Below are 24,457 nucleotides of genomic sequence, written 5' to 3' on the forward strand. Positions count from 1 at the left end.
AAATTGAGTGGAGACCAGATTATTTTATTCTACTGAGGACTTCATATTTCACAAGTTTTTAAAGTAATTCAGTTTCTAGATAGTAGCAAATCCTTTTCAGAATACCAGAAATCAAAATTATTTAGTCTGTGGGACTAGCTGTTTCTAAAAAACATCTGATTTGAAGTTTGAGCAATCAAAATCATAACAAAAATGTCCCCTGTTGGGGGACAAAAGTTCACCCAATGCACTCCGTTTCATTGCCACGGAGCTGGGAGACAGAAGAGATTGGAAGGGCTGTAGTCTTTTAGGGAAAGATGTCCTGTGGAGATCTGGTATTGATTTTAGTGTTACCACAGAAGATCATGTTCACAGTGATTTTTTAGCCCAACATAGATTTCTTGATGGTGAATCAAAAGCATCTCTGCTGTTGGGTAAGCACTTCTGTTGACGTGTGCTGGCGTCGTAGATTTTAAAATTCTAACATCATCTTCTGATGCAGTCTCCATTTCTCTGTTGAACTCTCAACTGCAATACTTTATCATAGAAAAAGTGCCTCTTGGCGTATTTATTTATTTATTCCTTTACCTGCCTACCTTTAGGAAACTAATGCTGCCCTGCAAAGCATTGCCAAGAAGCTGAAGGACATGGAGGCAGAGCACAATGGCTGCGCCAAGGTGCTGAGGCTCCAGGCCAACTCTCTGGAAATCAAGAACAAACGGCAGGAGAGGCTCCTCAAAGAACTGGAGGTAAAGCTTTCTGCCTGCTGCTGGGAGCCTCAGCAAGCACTGGCACAACTGAGCAGTGTCATTTCTGAGGGGTGAAACCTCTGAGTCAGGTTATGAGTGCCCTGTGTTTGGTTAACAAAATGTGGAGTGTCACTTCGCAGGAAATGTGGATTCACAGGTGAATGCTGTGAGCCCGACCTGAGAGTGGTGTTTGAACTGCAGATGGAAAGGGGTTTATGTCACTGGGAAAGCAATCTTAGCAATACAGATGTATAGAAGAAGAATTTGTGCAGGATTTGTGAGTTTTTTAAAATTTTTTATTTAAGCATGTTAAGCAGATAGGTCTTGTGGGAGGAGGCAAAGCTTAAGCCTTTTGGCTGATGCTTTTGTGGAGGGGGTTTGGTGATCTCTGTGCTGTGGCTTTTTCTTTAATAGGCCTTCCACAGATCTCTGTTTCTCAATTATTTCCTTTTGTGAATGTGCGGGCTTATACAGAGTTTAAATTTATTGCCAACAGCTAGTATGTAAATTTTATTTATTTATTTATTTTTAAGTTAACATTTCCCTAACTGAAGTTCTTAGAGTTAGGATTCAGTCTCACATACTTGCTACTTTGCTTTACCTGTCCAAAATCAATGACTTTACTTGTATCTGTGTAACCTTGAGTGTCTTAAATTACTTTTAATATTAATGTCCTTTTCTTCATCTTTGTGGCATCACTTGAAGGCAGGAGTCATTTTGGGGTGTATTGTTCTTTTCAAATCAATCATCAGTCAAAGTGAGAGGATGTTTTTGATAGGAAAGAATGTAATTAAAATTTCATGTGAATTTCTATTACAGCAGCTCTGTAGTTACTGCTTTTGCTAAAAACATTTTTTCAATTGAAATATCATGTCCAGGCCTTTATGTAGAGACACGTATCTGTGACTATAAAAACTGTAGCAAGAGCATAATCCTACATCAATTTCTTTAACTAAATAGAAAGTATTACTTTGATATTCTGGATATGTAATGATTTCGTTTCATTTGTTTATTGGCATGAGTTTTCACAGTTCCAAAGTGCAAGTAGTTCAGATACCACACGTTGGTTTATGGAGACCTAATAAACTGAACAAATAAAGTTGTCTTTGCATGATGTTATCATCTTTCTGGACTTAAATATTTTTAAAATGTACTTTTAGGCAGCTGCAGTGAAAATAAAGGAACTGGAGGATGATGCTGCAGCAGCAAGACTAGCACATGTAGAATGTAAATACACAACAGATGTCATGCAGGTAAACTTTTGATTAAATATTTGGTGGAAGTTTGCAGTAAAATAGAAGATGGACTTGTAAAGGTGCAATCTTCCAAAAATGTTAAGATTTCCTTGCTCCAGTGAAAACACTGAGTAGATATTTTTGCAATGATTGTCAAGACTGTAAAAGGTAATAGAAAAACATCTCCTTTATTTCCAGGGAACTGTCAAGTTAATAGAATCAATATTAAAATAAAATGTCACATTCTTATGTTTTAGAATTCAAAGTAGCATTGAAACAGTGAGGGGAAAGGAAATGTTTCACAATAGTTAAACTGCTAAAATATTCTGTCCTATATCTCTGGAATGGGCACTTATATAATTTCAGAGATAGAGTGTACTCACCCAACTTCTCTAGGTGTGAGATATTAATGCATCCTGAGGCTGCAGTTCCAAATGTAAATATTCAGAGTTCATTTCTGCTATTACATCTGCTGTTACCAGAAAAGTTTGAATATATGAAAAAATGCTATATGTATACTTGAATATTAAATTTTTGTATCACTAAACTGTGTCACATAGGGTTTGATCCATTAAAGCAATTAGGATTTATTAAAAAAAAAAAAGTGAAAAACCTGAAAGATGATTGCTGAGTGATCTTTTGATCTGCTGAGTGATCTGACTAGCAGTGGAATTTAGAAACACTAAATGAGAAAACAAAAGGGAATTTCATTAATTTTTTCTTATTTTCTGAGGAACTCAAAAAAGCATTTCCACTTCTTCAGTCAGTTATTTTTTTATTACTTTTTCTAAGTACAGGCACTTGGATTTCTGAAGTGATGATTAAATAAGTAATGATGATGCAGGTTTTTTTATTCCTTCTCTACTTTTACAACATACAAAGGGAAAGGTAACATTCCTGGAAGTTAGAGATTTATCTTCTTTGGGTGAAGAACACAGCAGGTTTTCTTTCTTGTTTATGTACATGAACAAGCTCCACATGAGCTTTGCTCTGAGTGCAAGTGTAGCTTTTACTGTTTATCCTACACTTTTATGAGCCTACTTAATGAATAGAATTCCCCTGGAAAACTTCAGTAATATAAATAATTGAAATCAGGAAAATCCAAACACCACGCAAGGACAACAAAATGTGCTTTTGGTTGGCATATCTATTTCTCTCTGTTTTGAACTCTATGTATTAATACAGTTCTATGTGTGTTCAATGCTTTCTGATTCCATACAGAATTAATAGAATATATTCACCTGTAAAAAGCAGAACAGAGCAGTGAACAGCATGAAAGACCGTGGTAATCTTTCCTAACTTCCCTTAACTGCTTTCTTAACATTTGCTAGTTGAGAATTCAAGAACTCGAAGACGTTTTGAATGAAGATCAGCTCGGCAGAAGACAAGCTTTGCCAGAAGGGGTAGCAAGGGAAGATTTCAGAGAGCCAGTAAATGCTCTTGAGACAGGAAAAAAAGCGTAAGTTTCCTTTTAAAGCCATTCCAAAATGGCAGTAGACAGCTTGAGTACAAAATAGAAAATTCCCTGCAATTTTCAGTCAGCAGAAAATTCTAGGGCAATGGGACAAACCAAGCTAAAGGTTCAGAATCTGGCAGTCCATTAATAACAGGCCCATATCAGTAACCAAAGCTATTGTGAATGGTACAGACAATAACTGGCCTGCTACAGATTATTTGCCAAACCAAAAATTTTGAAAATCATATTTATGGTAGGGTCCAGCCTCCAGTAGTGTTTGGGGTGAGTGTAGGAAAAGATATCCAGCAGATATCCAAAAGATGTCCAATTCTTATATTATTATGAAAACATTGTTTTCCACTTCAGTGAGTCAGTTGGATCTCTAAGACTCCTGTCAAGAAGTTGGGTATCATTTATAGTGGGTAATCTTTGTTTTCAACTTTTGAATGACTGTAGAAAGCTTGACATGGTTAAAAAACATTGAAAAGTGTGAGAGCACAGGAAATCTCTTGGGATGTTTCCACAGCACAGTCTGCTGTGCCTGTGGTAGCAGAACTTGGGTGACCTCTCTTTCAGCCTAGAACTATTTGGGTCCGTATACACAGGTGTTTCTTTTGACTTACTCACACAAGGAGTAGTGGAGAAGGAAAAAAATCAGTTTTCCCACAAGAAAGGAAGTTTGTGGCCCGAGCAACTCGTTCAAGATTCATGATTATAGACATGTTTTTAGTAAGATACTTCAAACTTGAGCTGGAAAAACCTTTGTCATCCTTTGCAAACATCATTTTTAAGCAAGCTTTTGGCTTTCCTGATACCATGCCTAAATACTTAGGCAATCTTTTAAAATTCTTCCTTGCATTCCCTCTCTGTGCTTCTGTGTCGTTTATGCTGTTGTTTTGCCTTGTAGTTTCCTCATCAGCTGCCTGTTTAGTCATGCCAGGCTCTTGGTATATCTGTTTTCCTGACTGACACAGTACAAGAACAGATTAAAATTCTGGGTAGCTTGCTTTCAAAGTCAGACCAGAGTAGGGTCAGGCATGTGGAAATCTTAAGAGCAAGAACTGTACTTGAAATCAGGACTGATGATGCAACATGTGACATGGTCTCTCTGAAGACAGCTGTTGTGCTAATTAAAATATGAAGAATTCTGTTTGTTATATGTAACTTTGAGGCCACATCCAAAAAATCTTATGAATTGCATGACAGCAGGCTTGGTAACTGAAAATATAACCTCTTGAAAAATCTTTCTTAGAAGGAATATCAATTTCTTCATTCAATTAAGAAAGGCAAGCAGCTTCAGGATCCATGTGATGTGCTAAAGTGGTATCTGCCATATCCATTGATTATCATTTAAAAGAACATAGAGCATCCGACAAAAGTAATTTTGGTTAAAGTATCTTTTTTGTGGAAACTTTCCAGTTCACCAAGACAGCATATAACCTACGGTATGGAATGGAAAGACAAGGTTGAGGCCATGAGGAGAGCTCAAGATCCCAATGCCACAATAGCGGTTCCTCCAGACAGCTTCAGCCTGCATGAAGGCTCAATAGTAAGGAAAAAAATACTCAATAGTAAATTGCAAATACAAATAAAAAGTGCTCAATAGTAAGGAAAAATATGTGACACACATTGTTTAGGTGTTTTAAAACATACTGTCAAAATATTTACTGTGGTGAGGATTTGCTGCATTTGCTGTGCTGAGCTGCGGAAGAACTCTGCCATTCTCTCACCCTTTCTGTTATTATGTTACCTTTAAAAAAATTTACTACCTGAATAATCGTAACCAATGACTTGGAGAAGCTAATTTGAAAATATTTTTAAAGTATGGGTAGGATGTACTGGCATTCCTAATTAAGGCATTTTGTAGATATTGATTATCATATCATGTGAAGAATGTTCTTTCTACCTAACTTTTTTGTCAAGTTTCATTAGCTACCATTGTAGAAATGCTTCTTTCTATTTCATACACCTTTTTAGTTTTAGTGCAAGTATTTAACTGTAAAAATTGCTTGAAAATTGTTTCAAGCTTTCAGGTGGAAAAGCAGAGGGGATTTTTTTTGTTGTTGTTTTGTTTTTTACTTGTTTTGCTGTGGCTTTGGCACATTGGATGTATTTCGCTGGATTATTTTCTGAAAACTTTCTCCTCTTATGTGACCACTTTGGGCTTTTCTACTGTCTTTACCCAGCTACACCTTGAATAACAATTTTGTCATCGTTTTGCATAGCAGCAGGGACAAAGGAAAGTTGTCAGCATGTTTAGAAAATCTCTCCTTTTATAGTGTGGTAACATCTGCTCTCTTTCTACTCTTAGCAATATAAATATTTTTTTGCTGGTGGCTTGGAAACTTCACTTTCTCTCTCAGAGCTCTGAGCATGGAAGGTACATGAGGTCTGTTCCCTGTGGACAGGAGCAGAGACCTGCATCAGAGAGTCTCCAGATTTGTGGGTGTCTTTTGTTCAGTTGATGGAGTGATTCCACATTTTGTCTCAGTGCTGTCCACTGCCCAGGCAGATCTGTGATTCATAAGCTGGAGACAAATAAAATCAGGATCTTCTTTTTTCTTTCTGGGAGAATAACAGCTTCTTCCCTGCAAGCATTCATGTATTAAAAGACATTTGCTGGCCTAGTTAGGCTGAGAAAGTAATTTCATCAGGCACAAAAGGAATACATCCAGAGAAAAGCAACTGTCTGTCCTAACTACAGGCATTAATGATTGCTATTTAGAACTACAAAACACAATTGCAAGCTGAAAACATTCTACTAAAATTCTTGCTTAACCTAAAGTGCTTGCTAGCTGTTGCTGTGGCAGAAGTTTTCCTTTTTATTTGTATTCCCTAGTAAAATATATGACATGGCAATAATTATGGACAAGATTCCATTCATGATCAAGATTCCTTTTAATGGAAACAGTATTTAATGGTAGACTCAAAATTAATGTTATATTATCGCAAGGTTAAAAAATAAAGGGTTGTCTCACTGTCATATTCATAGAACTGGTTGTTTTAATTGTTTTACTCAAAGGATTTCAAACCACAAGACTGTCCTGAGCAGGTGATAAAAATGTTCATTTTTGGAAGAGTTGTATTAGTAGTTGTCTTATGAGATCAGGTATTTATTGCCTTGGATGGCTTTGCATTTTCCCAAAGCTGTTTGTATTTGTTTGGGAAGCAGAAGTGCCTGTAGGTGGTCCTGTTTACTCCATTGAGACAGCTCTGATTTTGCTTCCCAAAGTTAAAAACTAAGTATAGATAACATTTAATATATTGCTGTTAGTCTCTGCTATACCTATGCTTAAATTGTGTGAAAATGCCAGTGTGTTCTCTTCCATTCAGTTTCCCCTCCTGCTTTCTTGATCTGTACAGTATTTTTCCATGTTTTATACCATTTTTATGCTTCCTGAATATGTTCTTTCCACTCTAGTCTGATAATCTTAGAGTGATCTCTGACTGTACTGATACAGCATTTGAGAAACAGCTTTCTATTATCTGAAGGCACTTGTATGAACTGAAAGTATGAACAATTGAATTTCTACTGCATGCTGTTGTTGCTAAAATTTATTTTTAATCAATTTAATATACTACTGATTAAAATCACTGTAAATAAATGAGGCATGGCTTGTGGAGTTTGACTGATGGAGCTGTAGGCCCATTTTGGCCAGCTGATTAATCATATATAATCCACACAAAGCAAATTTTTAAAGGAATTTAGAGTGTATTGTGCTGCCAAGCCAAATGGACAGTTTTCTGTGTGCTGTGCAAGTGTTGGGGGACAATTTGGAGGCACCTCAAGGTATTAACATGGGTGAATGAATTGCATCCACTAAGAGCATGGAAATTTTTAGCTGCCAGGTCATGGTTGTGGCTCCCACAGGACTGGGATTTACTCACACACTTTATTTACATACTGTGTCTAACTAGATAAATTTTGTGAAATCTGCTTTCTTACTCTGCTGTAATATTATGCAATATTATGGCTGCAATTATTAGAAATGAACTGAGGAATTTTGTAAAGCTGTGAGAATGAACCTTAAGGGCTCGTTTTCAGCTGTGCTCAGCGCTGCTACTGCACATATGATGCATCTCTTTTGATTTTAACATTGCCCAGCTACAGCAATTAATTTTTTTCTTTGTGTTCCAGAGGGAGATGTCCATCCTCCTGAACTTATACCAGACCCTGGCAAACGCCCAGGTGCTTTCCAGACAGACAAACGTCCCCCTGGAAGAATTACCTTGGACAGAGCTTTGTGCGCTCTTGCATGAGAATGTTGAAGCCCTGGTCTCGAACTTCAACAAGGCTAAGCAGAGGGTGAGCGTGCCCAGGCATCAGCTGCCTCTGCTGAGCTCAGTGACTTTTATTCACACTGCAGTCTCGTTAGAAAGGACTGATATTCATGCCCCCAAAAAAGGATCTGGACACTAACAAATGAGCACCATTAATGATGGCTTGTCCACTGCTCAGTTTGTTGCCAGGGGCATTTAGATGTGAGTGGAGTGTGCATCAAGTCTCCCAGCTCCACCTTCTGTGCAGGATATTCTGAAAGGACAATCTGATAGTAGCCACAGGGACCTAATTAAAAGACAATAAATTCATCTTACTGAGGAAGAAATTCACTGAACATAGTCATTTACAGTCATAAATCAAATCTTTATTTTACTGTAATCCAGAGGCAAAATACACTTTCTCAAGGAATATCACCTTGTAATTATGTGTTTATGATTCAGATGTACTATTTGAAAGAATGCCAGTGTGGGGTTATTTTGTTTAATTGTAACTTTGGATTATGACATTTTTATTCAGAAACAAACAGAAATACCTATTCTAAAACATGTCAGGATCTGTATGAAGGAGGAGCTGTACTTTTCTGAAAGGTTTTGAAGCAAATGAGCTTACACGGCTTTTCTCCCCAGAAAACCTTGTGGTTTTAGGAAGGAAAAAGCCCCTTCTAAAATAACTCAGCTGGCTCCAGAGGCTAAGCTATGCCTAAAGAGCTCTTTAGGGTATCACTTTGTGTTCTGGTTTATTTCTCTTTTGAAGTAGATGAGGAAAGGGAAGGGAAGGTGAACACTGTTGGCAGTGTTTGTAGGGCTTGTGTCTTATTGTTGCTTGCTATTTAATTAAGGATTGTTATTAAGACTGATTGTGAGGTCTCTAGGGCTCTTCTCATGTACTTAGCAGCTTTTCTGGGATTTTAGACTGTGCTGAAAAAAACCTTTTTTTCCACACAATTCAGTGTGATCTATCTGGAAGTATCTTGATATTTTCTAGGAACAGAAAGTTGAGGTGTGTGCATTTGGGGATCATTGTTGGCTTGGTTCATTCCTCCATTTAGCTTGCATGAGAAGTGCAGTGTTAAAGCACAAGAGTGAATCCCTTCATGTTTGTTGAAAATACAGCATAAACTTATGAGCTATTTGTAAGGAAAAAATTCTCTGTGCTAGAATTCCCTGAAATTGTTTTAAAACTTAATCATAACCTGGAATGTCTTGACTTTTCAACAAAAGAAAAAAATCAAAAACCACAAACAAACAAACAAAAAATTAAAGGCTGTGTTTTAATTATTGTTTGCAATCATCACAAACTTCTAGAGGATATACTTGGATTACTAATTTACTAAAATTGAATACAATCATTAAAAAAAAAAAAGTTATGAAGTGTCTGGCTCAGGTTTCCTGCAAAGAGGGTGACAAGGTGGTAGAAGGCAAAACCGAAACCAAAAAATATATTTCAGTTTTGTTTTGAGAACCAAGTAATTTATCTGCCATGAAAGGGTTTTACTTAGTTTTAATAAAATATTGAAAAAACTGCAGTTTAGATTTTATGCTGGAATAGTCTGTGCTTAACTTAAAGTGAAAAGGTAAATAAGAATTTCTTCTTAAATGCTTGTCACACAGATATCTCACCTAGAATATATGTGCAAGCACAAGACTGAAACTGTGAACAACCTTCAGCAGAACCAGGAGGATGCTTTGGAGAAAATGTCTGAACAGTTAAAAGCACAGGAACACTGGTCGCAGAAAGAAAAGCAATATCTTGAACAGCAGTACTCAAACGCCCTTGCAGAAATTCATGCAAGATCACAGGTATGGTGCTGTGAACTTCTAATTTTTTTTTTCTTTAAAAATTGAATTGATTATTTCAATAGTTTAAGCCTCTTAGCAGTTAAAGGTCATTTGGGAATTTTAGTATACGTTTAAAGTTTTAAAAAATCCAAAACCAAACAACAAACCAACCCATCCCTATGCTAATATTAACATCACTTAAAATAAGAAATAAATTACTTGGATGAAGCATTTGTTGAAGAGAATTTAGTCTTCAGGCCCAGCTGAGAAGCCTGATTTCATCTGCAGATAGCAGTATTCTTTTTCTGAGAATGTTAAAGCTGTAAGATCAACTTTGCTTGTTTTAAGAATTACTGATGGCAGCAGCTACTTTTTCAGCATCATCATTTGCAGAGATTGTATAGAATAACAATAATGTGGTATCACCTGGGGATAATTTTAGTTACGTATGTACTGATCCTAAGAGCAGTGGTAGATTTCAATGGTGTTAAGCAATTCTGTTTTTCTGATACTACAGTGAGGAGTGGCCTAAAAGTGTGAAACTGTCACTCCTTGTTAGATGAGTTATTTGCAATCCAAAATGTTCCCTGTTATTCTACAACCACCATTTACTGTCTTTATCATCACACTCCTTCACGCCTGTTTCAATTAAAAGCATAGTGAATAAAGGAAATAGATGTCCCTTGTTATTTGTGAGTTACTGCAACTTACTTTACAGAATAATGCTGTATTTGATGCAGATTTCAGGACTGGAAGTCTCTGCATGCTGAAAAATTCAATCTGTCAGCTTTCATGTTCCAGACTTCCTGATGTTTTTCCTCTCACTTACACTGGCTTTCTGCTCGGTACAGCAGTGTTTTCTCTGAAATTGGAGGATGTTATTAGTATTGTTAAGGCAATTAATAAAACTGAATTGTGGGCAGACAGGTGGTGTTGGACCTTCTGTGAGCTGTCACGGTGTTGGTGGATTGTTTTCAGAAATCAAGAGTCCATTTGCAATTGATTATCATGTAAATTTCCCTCCTACCACTGTTTTTGTTTCATTCATCTTATTCTGTAATTGCTTACTAGAAGAGACACTTTCATCACGATTATTACTAACGACTTTTGCTCCTTTAATGCATCATTTGAATGGCAAAGCGAAATTTTCTTTTCATTCTTGTCTAGGTAAAAACCATGTAGTTAATGTTTCGTCCATTATAGTTTGGTTTGTTTCTGTCACAGGAATGTGAAGAAACGGTGCAGAAAAACAGGCAAAACCTCTATGGCCTTGAACAACTCTCTGACAAACTGGCCCAAGAAAACAATACCTTGAAAAATTCATTATTAGATGCTTTCAAGGCACGCTCATTCCTGCTGGCAGCCTCTGCACTGCTATCAGGGGCCCTGTGCTCTCTCTACGGCCGACTGTGCGCCATGTCTTGCCAAAGAGACATTCTCCAGGAACAGGTGAACCAGCAACAACTATTGAACCACAAGATCGTCAGCCTCCTTTATGCTCTCCCTGCTGTCATGGAAAGAAACAGGGACGAAGTCAGGACAAGGCAAAGAAGAGCCAAGAACCTGACTTATGTTTTCCGAAGAGCTGTGATTGTAGCTCTGGCTGCCAACAGGCTGAGGGGTCTGGCCCGATATTCTTGTACCTTTTTTGTCTGGTCAGACGGATGCAGAGGAAGCCCTGGAATTCAAGTTTGTCTGGGAGAATCCAGAGGCAGGCATCCTGTGACACGTAAGTGAAATGTTTTTAAAGAGTTACATCAAATTGCACGTTTGGGGAATAACAAAGAGGAATATTATTTTTAGTGTTGGGGCATAAAAACATATTTAATGACATTTTGACAAATGTTGTTTATGGATTTATGTTTTTTATATAGCTTGATGAATGTATTTCACTATAAGAGGAAATGCCTAGTCTTAGGTTAAGAATTGCAGGTAAAAGTTCAGTTATGCTCATGAACTCAACATTATCTGATATTTTTGATATTTGTGTTACGGATTTCAGAACTAGGTGCTACAGCATCTTCCCTGTGGTAAATATCTTGCAATGTTCCTAAACGATTTTTCTTTTTTTTGGAAAAGTTATTTCCTCTTTTTTTAAAAATAATTTTTAATATTTATTTCCTAAAAACCCACAAAAATTGCTTTCTGATTCAGGTAAAACATTAGCATAGGATTTCAAAATTTTCTTTAGAGATTATGTCTATTTGCCCCTTTCTGTTGCCAGACCAGTTTATATTTCTCTCTACAAGGATAAATGGTATTAAAAATGTTTTCCAAATTAGAAGATTCATCTACTTTTTTTTTTTTTAATGTCATTCGGGAAGCATGCTTCAAACAGTCTAAATTGTCCTGACTAATTTCTTGTTTATATGCTTCTTTTTGGTTAATTTCTTAAAGAGCTGGAGGCAGCAGTGTGCCATATTTTTGTGATTTATTTATCCTGCTAGCTGCACTTCTGTTTTACAGGTTTTGGAGAGGAAGGAGTTGACTGTATTGAAGCAATTAACTGGTTGTGTAGCTCTAACCTCTATACTGCAATGATCAATTCTATCTCAGATCTGGAGGGTGTTCTCAACAACCAAGGTAATTTTAACTGCATATTGTTGTAGCAGAAATATATTTAAAAAATAAATAAGTCAGGGTGGTCATATAATTTCCATTTTTATGATTTTATCTAAAGTATTCTGTTTAGATAGCTCTGAAGAGATATTTCTGAATATTTATGATAGACACCTTTGACTAGAAGTTATGTCCTGAGCTAGTCAGTACAAATTTAAGTGGGGCTGTTTCCCTGAAAGAGTAATTTTACTGCAGGCTAAAATAATAACCCTTTTCTACATTCTCTGAATGATCGCATTTCTGTACTGTTGGAACAGATTAATTTTCTTAAAGAGCTGATAGGATATTTTATCCTTTCGGTATATAGAGGCCATGGAAGCAGAGGGCTGTTTCTGGAGTTTATTTACAGTGAGAACTGATACAGGTTGCCTTGATTCATCTGCATTTCCGCCACCCCTGGTTCTTTATTAACCTATAGTTTTAGAGTCCCCAGATTTTTGTCACAGAAAAAAGGATAGTAGAAGAGGGATAATTTATGTGAATAAAGGGAAATAGCAGGAGAAAGACAAGGTGATGCATTTTCCAGAAGCCTAAACACTACATTGGTATAAAAGTTGACATTGAATCAAGTGTGTTTAGATTCAGTTTCAGGCACTTTCTTCTTTGATCATGCTCTTTTCAATAAATTGAATTCATATCCTTTAAAAGCAAAGTTTGAACAGTGTTTCAGATTCAGCATTCTGTGTTTCAGAATATTTACAGGTTCCATCCTGTAGAAGTGAAAACGAACATATTATAAGAAATGGGAACTAATAACCTGCTTGATGTTTCCTTTTTGTTGTTTTTTTCTTAAAGATTCAGAGCTGTGGCTTTCTAGTAACTCGCTGATCGGCACAGCCAGGAACTGCTTTGCAAAACTGATGGACAACCTGAGCGTTCTGATGGAGACAGTTCAAGGGAACACTCGTGGGTGCAGAGCCTTCCTGGAGAGGGACTCCCTGATAGACAGGCTGGCTCGTGGGCTCCGCAGACTAAATGCCCAGGCCCTGGAAGCTGGATTGCATGACAGACTGCCCAGCACAGTAAGCAGACTTGCAGTCCTCCTTCATGGAAACAGAAGGTTTACAGCAACTCTGAAGCTCCCTTGATAGCAGCATTTATTTTGTTTCAGACTGGTGATGAGTCCATGACAGTGAAGTGCTACTATATGGACACTCAGAAGTTGATTTGTCACACATTAGGGTGTGAATAGGTCTTTTCTTTTATTGAGAAAGAATTTTTGGAGGAGGTTTAGTGTATCCAAGTAAAAGATTTTTTTTAAGTTCTATCAGATCTGCATTAGCTTATAAGCACAAATTTGCTTTTGGCTTGATGTAAATGTTAAGGTTGCTTTTTATTCTTGTTTTCTACTTTCTCATGTTTACCATCCTTTCTTTCAGTAAAGATAACCTTCTTCCCTTTAACCAAAATAAAAGGATAAACTCTTTCCCTAATAATCTTTTCTAGTAAACCTTAGGTGAAAATAGTACTTCCTTGTAAACAGAATTTGCAGTTACCCTTGGTAGGTGACAGGTTCAAACTTTTGTCCTTGTGTATGTCTTTTAGAAATGGAGGAAAAAATTATGTTTTGTCTTCTTTTTCTTGAGTCTTAAATATTATTTATTTTATTGCTAAAACAGCAGATTTTATAGCCCATCAACTTGTTTTTGTTTGCTGACAGAGAAACATAGCAACTTTGCAGCAAGAAATATTTGAATTTTCACGAAGGCTTCATGCAGCAGAAGTAGAGTCCCGCTCACTGTACCTGCAGCTTCAAGAATGCAGATGGGCTTTCAACAAGATGCAAAAGGATGCTGAAAAAACCCACAGACTGCAGACCCAATTAAGTGAAGTTCAGCAAGTAAGTGCATTTGACTTGGAGGCTCTCTTGCTTAAAAGAGACTCTCCTTTCTACACATGTTTTGATTTGTGTTCTTTTGGAAAACAAGCATCAAATTGATTTACTTTCAACAGAATTTTCCAGAAACCTTGCCTTGTAAATGTCACTAAACCAGAAGACAGATTTATTTAGAAATATCTCTTTTCCACTGCAGTTATCTTTTGATTTGTAGAAGGAGGTATCCTGTATAAATTAGAGTTTGGTCTTCAGCAATCCAGGTTCTCCCATTTGCTGGAAATGTTGATCTGATTTATATATCCTCAAAGAAGATTTCACTTAATAGAATAAAGTCAGTGGGAATGAGGGTATTCAATAAAAATTTTAATGAAATATAAACATAGCAGTTTAAACTCTGTATGGATGTTGATGAATGTTATAATAAATACAATGCAAAGTTTAACAGGTCTGTTTCCCTGAAGAAGTAACTTTATGGCAGGGGGAAAAAAAGCTTTTGTCTATATTCTCAGTAGCACAAAATTCCCCTGAGCCTTTTGCTGTTGGTGATTGACTTACTGAGACACTGTGGGTTCCCCAACCTGAAGCCTAGTTGGTAGAACCTGTCAGGGGGTTCTACCAAGCAAAGAATATCTGCTAGATGATGTCTCGCCCATTGTCCTTCCTGTTCTTAGCTAGTAAAATGGAATTTTTTTTAAGCTCAAAAATATCTAATCATCTTCAGTTTTGCTCTTAACAGGTTTTATGCCCTTAGTGGTTTTGGACTGTTAGATGAAAATTATCACATATTAGATAGTAGTTGAAATGCAGATGACAGCTTTCTTTGAAGAATTACTTCTTTCTGGAACAGTTTTTGGACAAGAAGAACAGCCCACAAAGGTGTTTACAAGGGTTAATAAGCTCTCCACTAAAATTCTGAACATTGATCTGCATAGTTTTCCTTCTAAATACTGAAGTTTTGCATCCCATGGTGTTAATTAGAATAGAGTAATGAATGCCAAGACTTTACATGAATGTTCTTTATAAAAAACACAGCAATTAACTGGTCTGCCATCTTATTGTTCAGCGATGTCTTCATGTTAAAAAAACCTCAATACTACTCATAAGCATGCATTTATTTTAGAATTTGATATGTTTGCAAGTGGAACTCACTCAATGGTAGGGAAGCCATTGGGTATAGTTACAGAATCAGGCACAACTTGTTTCTCTTTCCAGCACATCAACAAAGACAATATACAGGAGGAGTTACAAAACGCTTTACAGCGTGAGCATGAGGCACAATTGCTTTTACAAGAGCACCACCAACAGATTCAGAAGCTGAGTAATAGACTGGAATCACAAGCATTTTCTGAGCTAAGTAAAAGCCAAGTATCTCCGACGGTAAGATTATTCTTCTTATAATATGTATTTATAAAATAAATTCTTCTTATATCAGAGTATTACTTTTCATTAAATAAGCCAAATAGTGCAGTCCTTGTGTAAATAAAATTACCGGAGTAAATACACCCGCACTACTCAGTCTGCTGGAACTTTAGGCTACTGAGAAAACACTTCAAAGACTCCTTTTCAATTTTTTTTTAGCTAATGGGGTTTTTTAACAGTTTAAGAAAAAGTCTTCAATGGGGGGTTTTTTTCGGGGGTTTTTTTTTTTTTTTTTTGCCTACAATCATTTTGTTTTCTAAAGAACATTTATATGTAGCAAACACTAAGGGGGTTCTGGGTCAGTAATGCTTTTGCTAGGAAATTCATAAAACCTTAGGATGCAGTGGTCCAAATCTTCTTTACAATCAATTTATCCTTCACATTGGTCAGTAGTCAGTGGCGTAAAGTGAAGTTTATTTGGGCTACAGAGTAACTCTGCTCTCTGTCTGCTGGCAGGGCCTCCCTGATGCAGCAGAGGAGCTGAGGAAAAGAGACCAAGCTCTAGATCAACAGGAGAAACTCCTGAAAGAAATGGAGCAGGACCAGAAGCGGCTGTGGGATACTCTCGAGGAGGCCGAACGTGCCCTTGATCAGGGAATAAAGTGAGCCCTGGGGCCTGGGGGATGTCACCTGAAAATGAACAGAGATTTAAATTTCTACTTCCAAGGGTGGGGCTTTAGCCCTGGACAATGTAAGATTAGAAGAGAAAAGTACATCTGTCTCTTTTATTTTTAAATTCAGGGATAGTCTTCTAAAAACAAAAGTGTTAGTTCAAAATACTAGGGCATCCATTTGATGCAGTTATCCCATAATAGTTCTTCAAATTCTGGGTGCTGAAATAACTGGCAAAAAAAAATACCTGTGCTGTCTTACTGATCTGACATATCTTTGGCAGATCCTTAACATTCTGTTTATTTAAGAAATTGTTGTTTGTTCTCTGAGTTTCCATGCCAACTTTTTCTAGACAGATACAATTTATTTATAGTAAATACAGAAGCATCAGCTAGGGGACGAGTCTTCACTGTCAGAGAGACTGAAACCCATTTTGGATCTATGGCTTTCCTGTGGTACAAGATAGATCCTCCTGCTGATTTCAGGGAGTTTTGGATTTAGACCTAATCCCCACACCACTTACACCATAACCTGGAGAGGAAGGAAAGGCTCAGGCAGTGGTCTTGAAAAGATTGGTAGTCAAAAGGAGCCCCCTTGACTTGAAGCTTATTACTAACTTATTCTTATGCCATTTGAAAAAAATAAGTCTTTGCAGACTTTGTTGTCTAATACTTTTCATAGTATGAAGTATGTGTTACGAATATTGTTGTTCCATGGCTAGGATCTAAAAAAATTTTAGTTCATTAAAATTTCTCATCATACCTGGGATCATTTGACCTCTGAAGAACAATATCTGAGAAGATTTAAGGGTTTTATTCACCAGGGAAATAATGTAATTTGTATGGTCATCAGTTAAATGTTTAACAAGCTAAGTAAAATGACAAATGTTATTTGGTATGATTTGATCAAAGCAGGTGTCACCTGCAGAAAGATTTGTTCCAGAAAGCTTGCCCTTTTCATCCTTCCCCAGTCTATTTTGGGCATTTCAGTAAAGATCATTCCTTGTGGCCATATATATATATATATATCCAGAAAAGGTTATTCTAATGTGAAGTAACTTTAAAACTGGCTTTTTTTTTTTTTTTTTCTTGTATATAGCAGCTGAATATCAACAAAGAAAGCTACTCTTCCCTCCATTATTACAGCAACTCTTCACAACTAATAGGTTTTATTTCTCCCTTCGGAATATAAGCAAAAAGATGAAATAAACAGAATCTGTCTGTGGTTTCCAATACAAGAATATAATTCCATCCTGCTAGAGACTTTTTATGACCTCTATATCCAAGCCATGATGGTTGTTCATTGATAGGCCTATGATTATCTAAATTTTAATTGCTTGTCCTCAACAGAAGCATCTTTCATATGGAAATGCACCAAATAGTGGTACATGAACTATTTTTAGGGTTTGCATTGGAAATATGAAAAAGAGAGAAAATCCTAATAGTTTGGGTTATCAACAATTATTTTACAAGACATGACAGCCATAAAGTAGCAGAAGATTAATTTCTACATTGGCAGAGCTTCAGTTCCATAAAGTTACTCCGTTGTTCTTGTTTTGTTTTGTTTTATTTTCTTTTATAATAGAGACAAAGAGTTAATCATTGGTCAAATGAAAGCTGTGGAAGCTGCCCTGAATAAGGTAAGAATTTGAACTGTTCCCTCTGATTTGTGTTTTTAAACATGGCTAAAGCCTTAGAACTGCTAATTCTCAGGGGAGGAAAGAAGCTGTTGCAAAACAACTTCCTTTTCCTTAGTGTTGAAGTTTCCCCTCTCAACTTGTTCCATCTTAAAAAACCACAGTGAAATCAAATGCAAGTTTGTAGTACATACACAACTTTTTCTGAATGTAGAAGTTATGACAAAATTCACTTGCCTTCCCTCACTGAACACTTTTTCTGGTTGACAAGTGAAAACTAATGAACACACAAAAAATTGGCAACTGAAGTTACCCCTCTACTGAATAATAAAAAGTCACATGCTTGGTGGCCATATAACATTTGGCTTTGTGTCTGCTACTTTAACCTATGAAACATCATAAATAGGAAAAGGCAGGAAGTAGCAATCTGTGGTCAGAAACTTCCACAGTATTTTTTAAATCATATTTTAAACTTAATAGTAATCTCAAGTTTTTCCTCTGACTTGTACAATTGTGCCCTGATATAGGACTATTTGATGGTCCAACAAAGCTGTATGTATTAATTATTTAGGAGAAAGGACTATTTTCAACTATAGCTCTCATGGTAGATGGTTTCACAACTGTTTTTAATCTAGAGCAGCACAGAGCAGCAGTGATTTCATTACCTGGGAGTGTCAATTTCCCTTACTATATCTTTAATTCCCAGCAATGTGGGAATCTCTGTTTTAGTTTTGGAGATCACAAAAACTGTTGCTATTTATTTAATTTATTTCTTTTCAGATCTCTTTTTCTAGTCTATTTCCTTTAATGTTCATGGAAAGTGACAGAATCTGAACTGCATGTTTCTCCTACAGCAAACTCTGCTGATAGAAAATTTCCGTTGTGCCACCACCATCTCCATACCGGCTTCTTTCAAACTTTGGAAGCGAATGTCATGCAGCAAGTGCTGTGTTTTTACAGTAATACATATTTGCCATATCCTTGGCCTTTCTCTTTTCAGACCAGGGCAAGGTGCTTTTTTTTTGGTAGCATTCTCTCCAAGCACTTTGAATTAGAGATTTATTTGCAACAAAAATTCAATCAGTCATACTTTATTCATGGATTTTAGGTCCAGTGATCAAAGCAAGTCCGCTCAATGGGCTCAAGGAGACACCATTCATCCCAGGTGGTGTGTCTGAAGGAGAATTACCACTGATGCTGGGGTTTTTTCCCTTTAGGCCAAAGAGCAGGCTGCGGCATCAAGTGCTGAAGCAGCCGCACCACTCCCCAGCCTGCAGCTGCAGACCCTTCCAGAGGAAGCAACGGCGGGCAGGCCAGAGGCTGCCTCATTACAGGTTAGAGTCTAAAACCAATCCCATTTAATATTTTTTTAAAATTTTCTTTCATTTTTTGCATCTGACATACCACTGCTCTGAGCATGTGGAGAGCAAAAAGCTTCAAAACTCTTGCAGTCAACAGCTGAAAGACTATTTCCATGTATACTCTTGCACGTGGTATTTCAGAGATGATGGTAACTTCTAATTTTGCAGTTACAGCGTTAAATAACTGACAGCAATACAAACATGGACAGAAGCATACATACCTGAAAATTAATATCCCTCTATCCCTCTCCCTTTTCTCCCATTAATATACAAAAGACTAATTAAAAAAAAAACAACCAAAAAAACCCAAACAAAACCAAAGCCAAGATCCCCAGAAACAAGCAAAACCAACCAAACAAAAAAGACAAAATTTTCATATTCCTTCTTGGTCAGTATCAGATTTGTTTTCAACCCACAGTTTTAGAATCAATTGTGGGGTTTTGAGCATTCCTTATTTAAAAGAAACTGCTCTTTAGAATGTTTAAATATAGAAGCTATGTTGCTCATGTAGGTTTAAAAACTTGCACATTTCAAAATACTAATTTTGTTAGGATAAAACAATGAGTGGGAAAAAGGAGAAGTTAACAGAAGATGTGCCATATTTTCAGCTCTGAACATAGATTCAGTGCAATGCCTCCTCATTGTTTTTAAGTTTGATGTCTTCTACAGAAACTATATTAGTCTTTATAGCTGTGCAGAATGCATTAGTGCCAAGACAGATTTTTTTTTTCCCAATGAGAGAACAAAAGGCAAAGTGAGTACATATTTCTTTCATTGTGCTGCTCTGTCTGAATTAGAGAGAGGGCAGGTAATCAAGTAAAGTGCAAGGAACTTAGGCAGAGTAAATATTGCATACAGTGTGTAAGCTTCTGCAGTAATTCCTTCAAATTTATTGTAGATTTTCAGTTCTGGTGCAGTATATAATTGCAAGATCAGGGTCACAAAATCAAACATTCAAGAAAGGCAGATTCTAACCTGGAAATTTTTCACTGTTGCCCTCTTGCATGCATACATACACTTCAATATGATAAAGATATAAATTATGTGTGCATTATGGTGTTTCCACACTAAAATATGGAAATACGGAATATGTAAAGCCTTGAGATTCCCATGAAGCTTAATTAGCACAGATGAACTTTTCTGTCAAAAGGTAGAATTACAAATTTTTCCCCAGTACAGTGATGATCCATTTTAGAGCTTCACAAAAGTTCCCATGGGTGGCATCTTTCCACAGGAGGCATTGTGGCAATCGCCAGCTTTTCAATCCTGCTTTTCTAATTTGGTAGTCAATGCTGCTTTTTTTTTTTTTTTTTTTTTTAAGTCCCATCTCAACTCCCATTCTTTTTAGACCTCACAATGATTGCAGAAGCATCTGCAACCTGTTCCCTCTTTCTCTCCAGAAGAGAATAAAATCACAAACAGTTGCATTTCGTATTTGCACAAGGTGCTTGTGGTACAAATAATATAGTACGGTGTGTGCTGGGGAGCTCGCTGGTGGGGCAGAACTGTAAAGTTCTTGTTCACCTGGCAGCCTCAGGTGCACTTGGTAACTCTGGCCATATACAAACAGCACCAATGGCTCACAGTCTGTGTCACTGTGACCTTCCTTTTCTTCATCCCTTTTCCTTTTTGTCCTTTCATCATCTCTCTTTCCCCCTTTTCCCCCTCTCTCTCCTCAGCCCTCATCTCTAGTTCCTGTTTGATTTCTTTCCAATCTCATTATTGAGGTTTCATTACAAAATTTGCCTTTTATGGACAGAGGTCACCTAATGGATTTTAGTTTTACTCTATGCCAAACTGTATTAAGGGCAGTCCTGCAATCTTGAGTGAGGTAAGCAGCTAGGAATGACTTTAGGGACTATTGTCATTAAAAGCACTGAGTTTGTTTGCAGGCACATCCTCTAGAACTGCCTTAGTTAGTCTGTGATGAGAACATTTCCATTAAATGCCTTATAATCTGCAATAATCCTCTTTTGGGACTAGGACCACAGCACCAAGACAATTTGGAGATTCTTTCTGATGAAAAGAAATGTGATATGGGTTCATTTGCCACTGCTGTTTCCTAGACACCATGATGAAATAACATGATTGATTTTAGCTGCGTTAATATCTATTCTGAAAATCGTCAAAGTGATGAAAGGAAAGGAAAACTGCAAAAATCTTTTCAAATCCCTGTTTGTGATACTAAGCTGATTTTTGTCTGTATCACAGGTCTACATTCAAAAGACCAATGTAATACTGTCAGAAGGGGAAAATCATAGCAAATAAAATGTGATTAACCATTGTAAAGAAGACCAATAATTTCAACAGTTAGTTGAGACTACCAGGGGTAGATATAAAGTTACCAGTACTGCCAAATCGTCTGTGCTCTCTTGTCCTGCTAACTTTATGATCAATCCAATCAATGTAACAAAATTGGGACATTCTTCCACTGCATACATGGAAACAGCTATATTTTTCCAGTTATAGTGCAATCATATCATTTGTTTTCAGAAGTCTGTAGGTTTGTGATGTTTCTTTTGTTACTGCCAAGTTTATTCTTTTGCTGTGGAGTGGAAGGATTAGTAAATTGATTCATCTTGGAAGTGTGAACATTAGCCTTCAACTGTGTAGTAATTGTGAACAGAAATTGAACCTGCACTATGTGTTGTATTGAAATAAAATGAAAAAGTTGTTTCAAGAGCTCAATGCTGTATTGTATGCTTGAAAACATCTCATCAAAGCATCTCCTAACTAGGGTGTAGAGCAATTCCCTTTTCCTCAATGATATTAATATTCAACATTTTAGAAAAAAATAGAAAATCCACTGTTAGGTGTTTTTGATGTTTAAGTCCTGGGACTGACATTCTCCCTGGCTTACAAACTCTATTTTATTTCTTTGCTAGAAAAAACCCCTGTCTTTTGTAAAAAATTTGGATATGTGCTATTTGCCATTTAAGTGTAGTTTGCCTGGGACTAATGATTCCTTCTACTTTTATTTAAGAATGTGGTTAGAAGTTTTGAGGATCTCTACTCACTGGCAGCTTCCAAAATTGATGTATTAAGAGCAGGAAGAGACTCTTCAGGCTCTACCTATGGATCCTTAACAGCTGTTGGGAGTCGTTCTGCTGAGGGTAAGTCTGCTCTTCAAGCAATTGTAGTCACTGGGATGAGGGTTCCTAGGCAGCATCTCTCTTCATGCTGCACAGCTTCTGTAGGCCAATACAGCAAAACTTAATTGTAAACATAATGGAGAGCAATAAAATTACTGCAAAGAGAAACATCCTGAGATATTTTCCAGAAGAGAAAGGGGATGGTGAAAGCTAGCACAGTCATTGAAATTACTACTGTATGTTTTTTTTCTGCTGGTCACTATTTGATAGTGGGTTTTTTTTGGTTTTAGTTCAAATTTCTTGGTTGATTAGTTGGATTGTTTTTTTGGGTTTGGGGAGTGGTGGTGGCAGGTGGATGGGTATTAATTTTTTTATTTTTATACATTACCTTTATTTCTGTTCTTTTTTCTCTCTTTCTCTCTTTCCTTCTCTGTCTTTCTTTCTCTTTCTCTTTCTCTTTATCTTTCTCTTTCTCCTTCTCTTTCTCTTTCTCTTCTCTTTCTCCTTCTCTTTCTCTTTCTCTTCCTCTTCTCTTCCTCTTTCCCTTTCCCTTCCTCTTCCTCTTCCTCTTCCTCTGCCTCTTTCTTTCCGTTTTTTTTTACCAAAGGACTTTCCTTTCTTTCTGTTATAAACAATAACATTTCTGTAATAGTCTTTTTTGCAACCATAACCCCTTCAGTTCTGTCTATGTCCTTGGTTTTTAACATTTACTTTCTCTGAACAGAATCCTCGCAAATTCCCTTTGCACCTGGACCAGCTACTTCATCTCCTATTCCTATTACTCCTCCTGCTCCTGCAGGTAAGTCTGCTTTTCAAGAAATTATAGTTTCTTAGAAGTGAGTTTCCATGCTGCTCAGCTTCTGTAGGTAAATACAACAATACTTGATTTTAAACATAGTGGTGCAATAAAACTAATGATAAGAGAAATGATCTGTGACTTTACAGAATAGAAAGGGGATGGTGAAAGATAAAACAGGCATTAAAATTACTACTGTTATTTTTTTTTCTATTGTCCTGATTAGCTTAGATATTTTTGGTTTTAGTTTGGGTTTGGTTGGTTGAATCTATTGTTATTGGGTAGTAGTGGTGGTTGTTGGGTGGATGTTTTCTTTTTGTTTTTGATGGGTTTTGATTTTTGGTGGGTTTTTGATTTCTGTTATTTTTGTCTTTCATTTCTTTCCTGTCACTTTCATTTTTTTTTTTTTTTTTAATGAAGTCTTTTCTCCTTTCTTTCTGTTAGCAACCATTAACATTTCTGTATTGGCCCTTCTTTGCAACCATAACCCCTTCAGTTCAGTCATTTCCTTGCTTATTAAAATTTCTTCCTCCGAGCAAAATTTTTACAAGTTCACTTTGAATCCAAAGCAGCCGGATTTTCTCCTCTTTCTCCTGGTGGTGCTATTCCTCTTCCTTCTCCTATTAGTGTTGGTAAGTCTGCTTGTCAAGCAATTGCACTCATTAGAATTTGGGTTCCTAGCCAGCATCTCCCTTCATGCAGCACAGCTTCTGTAGGAAAATAGAACATCAATTTTTAATGTAAACATAATGGAGCAATAAAAGTATTGCTAATGGAAACAATCTATGACTTTTCAGAAGAAAAAGGGAATGGTGGAAGATAGCAGAACAATTAAAATTACTACAGTAATTTATTTTTTATATTGGACCCCCTTTGCTTGGGTTTTTTTATTTTCCTTTGGTTTTGGTTCCTTGGGGAGTTGGATTTTTTTGGTTTTGGGAAGTGTTGGCTGTGGGGTGGGTTTATTTGGTTTTTTTGGTATTACTATTTTTTCTCTTCCCTCCCTCCCTCCCTCCCTCCCTCCCTCCCTCCCTTCCTCCTTCCCTCCCTCCCTCCCTCCCTCCCTTCCTTCCTTCCTTCCTTCCTTCCTTCCTTCCTTCCTTCCTTCCTTCCTTCCTTCCTTCCGCCACTTCCTTCCGCCACTTCCTTCCTTCCGCCACTTCCTTCCGCCACTTCCTTCCTTCCTTCCTTCCTTCCTTCCTTCCTTCCTTCCTTCCTTCCTTCCTTCCTTCCTTCCGCCACTTCCTTCCGCCACTTCCTTCCGCCACTTCCTTCCGCCACTTCCTTCCTTCCTTCCTTCCTTCCTTCCTTCCGCCACTTCCTTCCGCCACTTCCTTCCGCCACTTCCTTCCGCCACTTCCTTCCGCCACTTCCTTCCTTCCTTCCGCCACTTACTTACTTCCTTCCTTCCTTCCTTCCTTCCTTCCTTCCTTCCGCCACTTCCTTCCTTCCGCCACTTCCTTCCTTCCGCCACTTCCTTCCTTCCTTCCTTCCGCCACTTCCTTCCGCCACTTCCTTCCTTCCGCCACTTCCGCCACTTCCTTCCGCCACTTTCTTCCTTCCGCCACTTCCTTCCCCCTCTCTTTCCGCCACTTCCTTCCTTCCT

Source organism: Melozone crissalis, unplaced genomic scaffold (genome assembly GCF_028551555.1).
Source record: "Melozone crissalis strain CALT ecotype California unplaced genomic scaffold, PUWL_Pcris_2 ptg000005l_1, whole genome shotgun sequence".
In the NCBI taxonomy this organism is placed as follows: domain Eukaryota; kingdom Metazoa; phylum Chordata; class Aves; order Passeriformes; family Passerellidae; genus Melozone; species Melozone crissalis.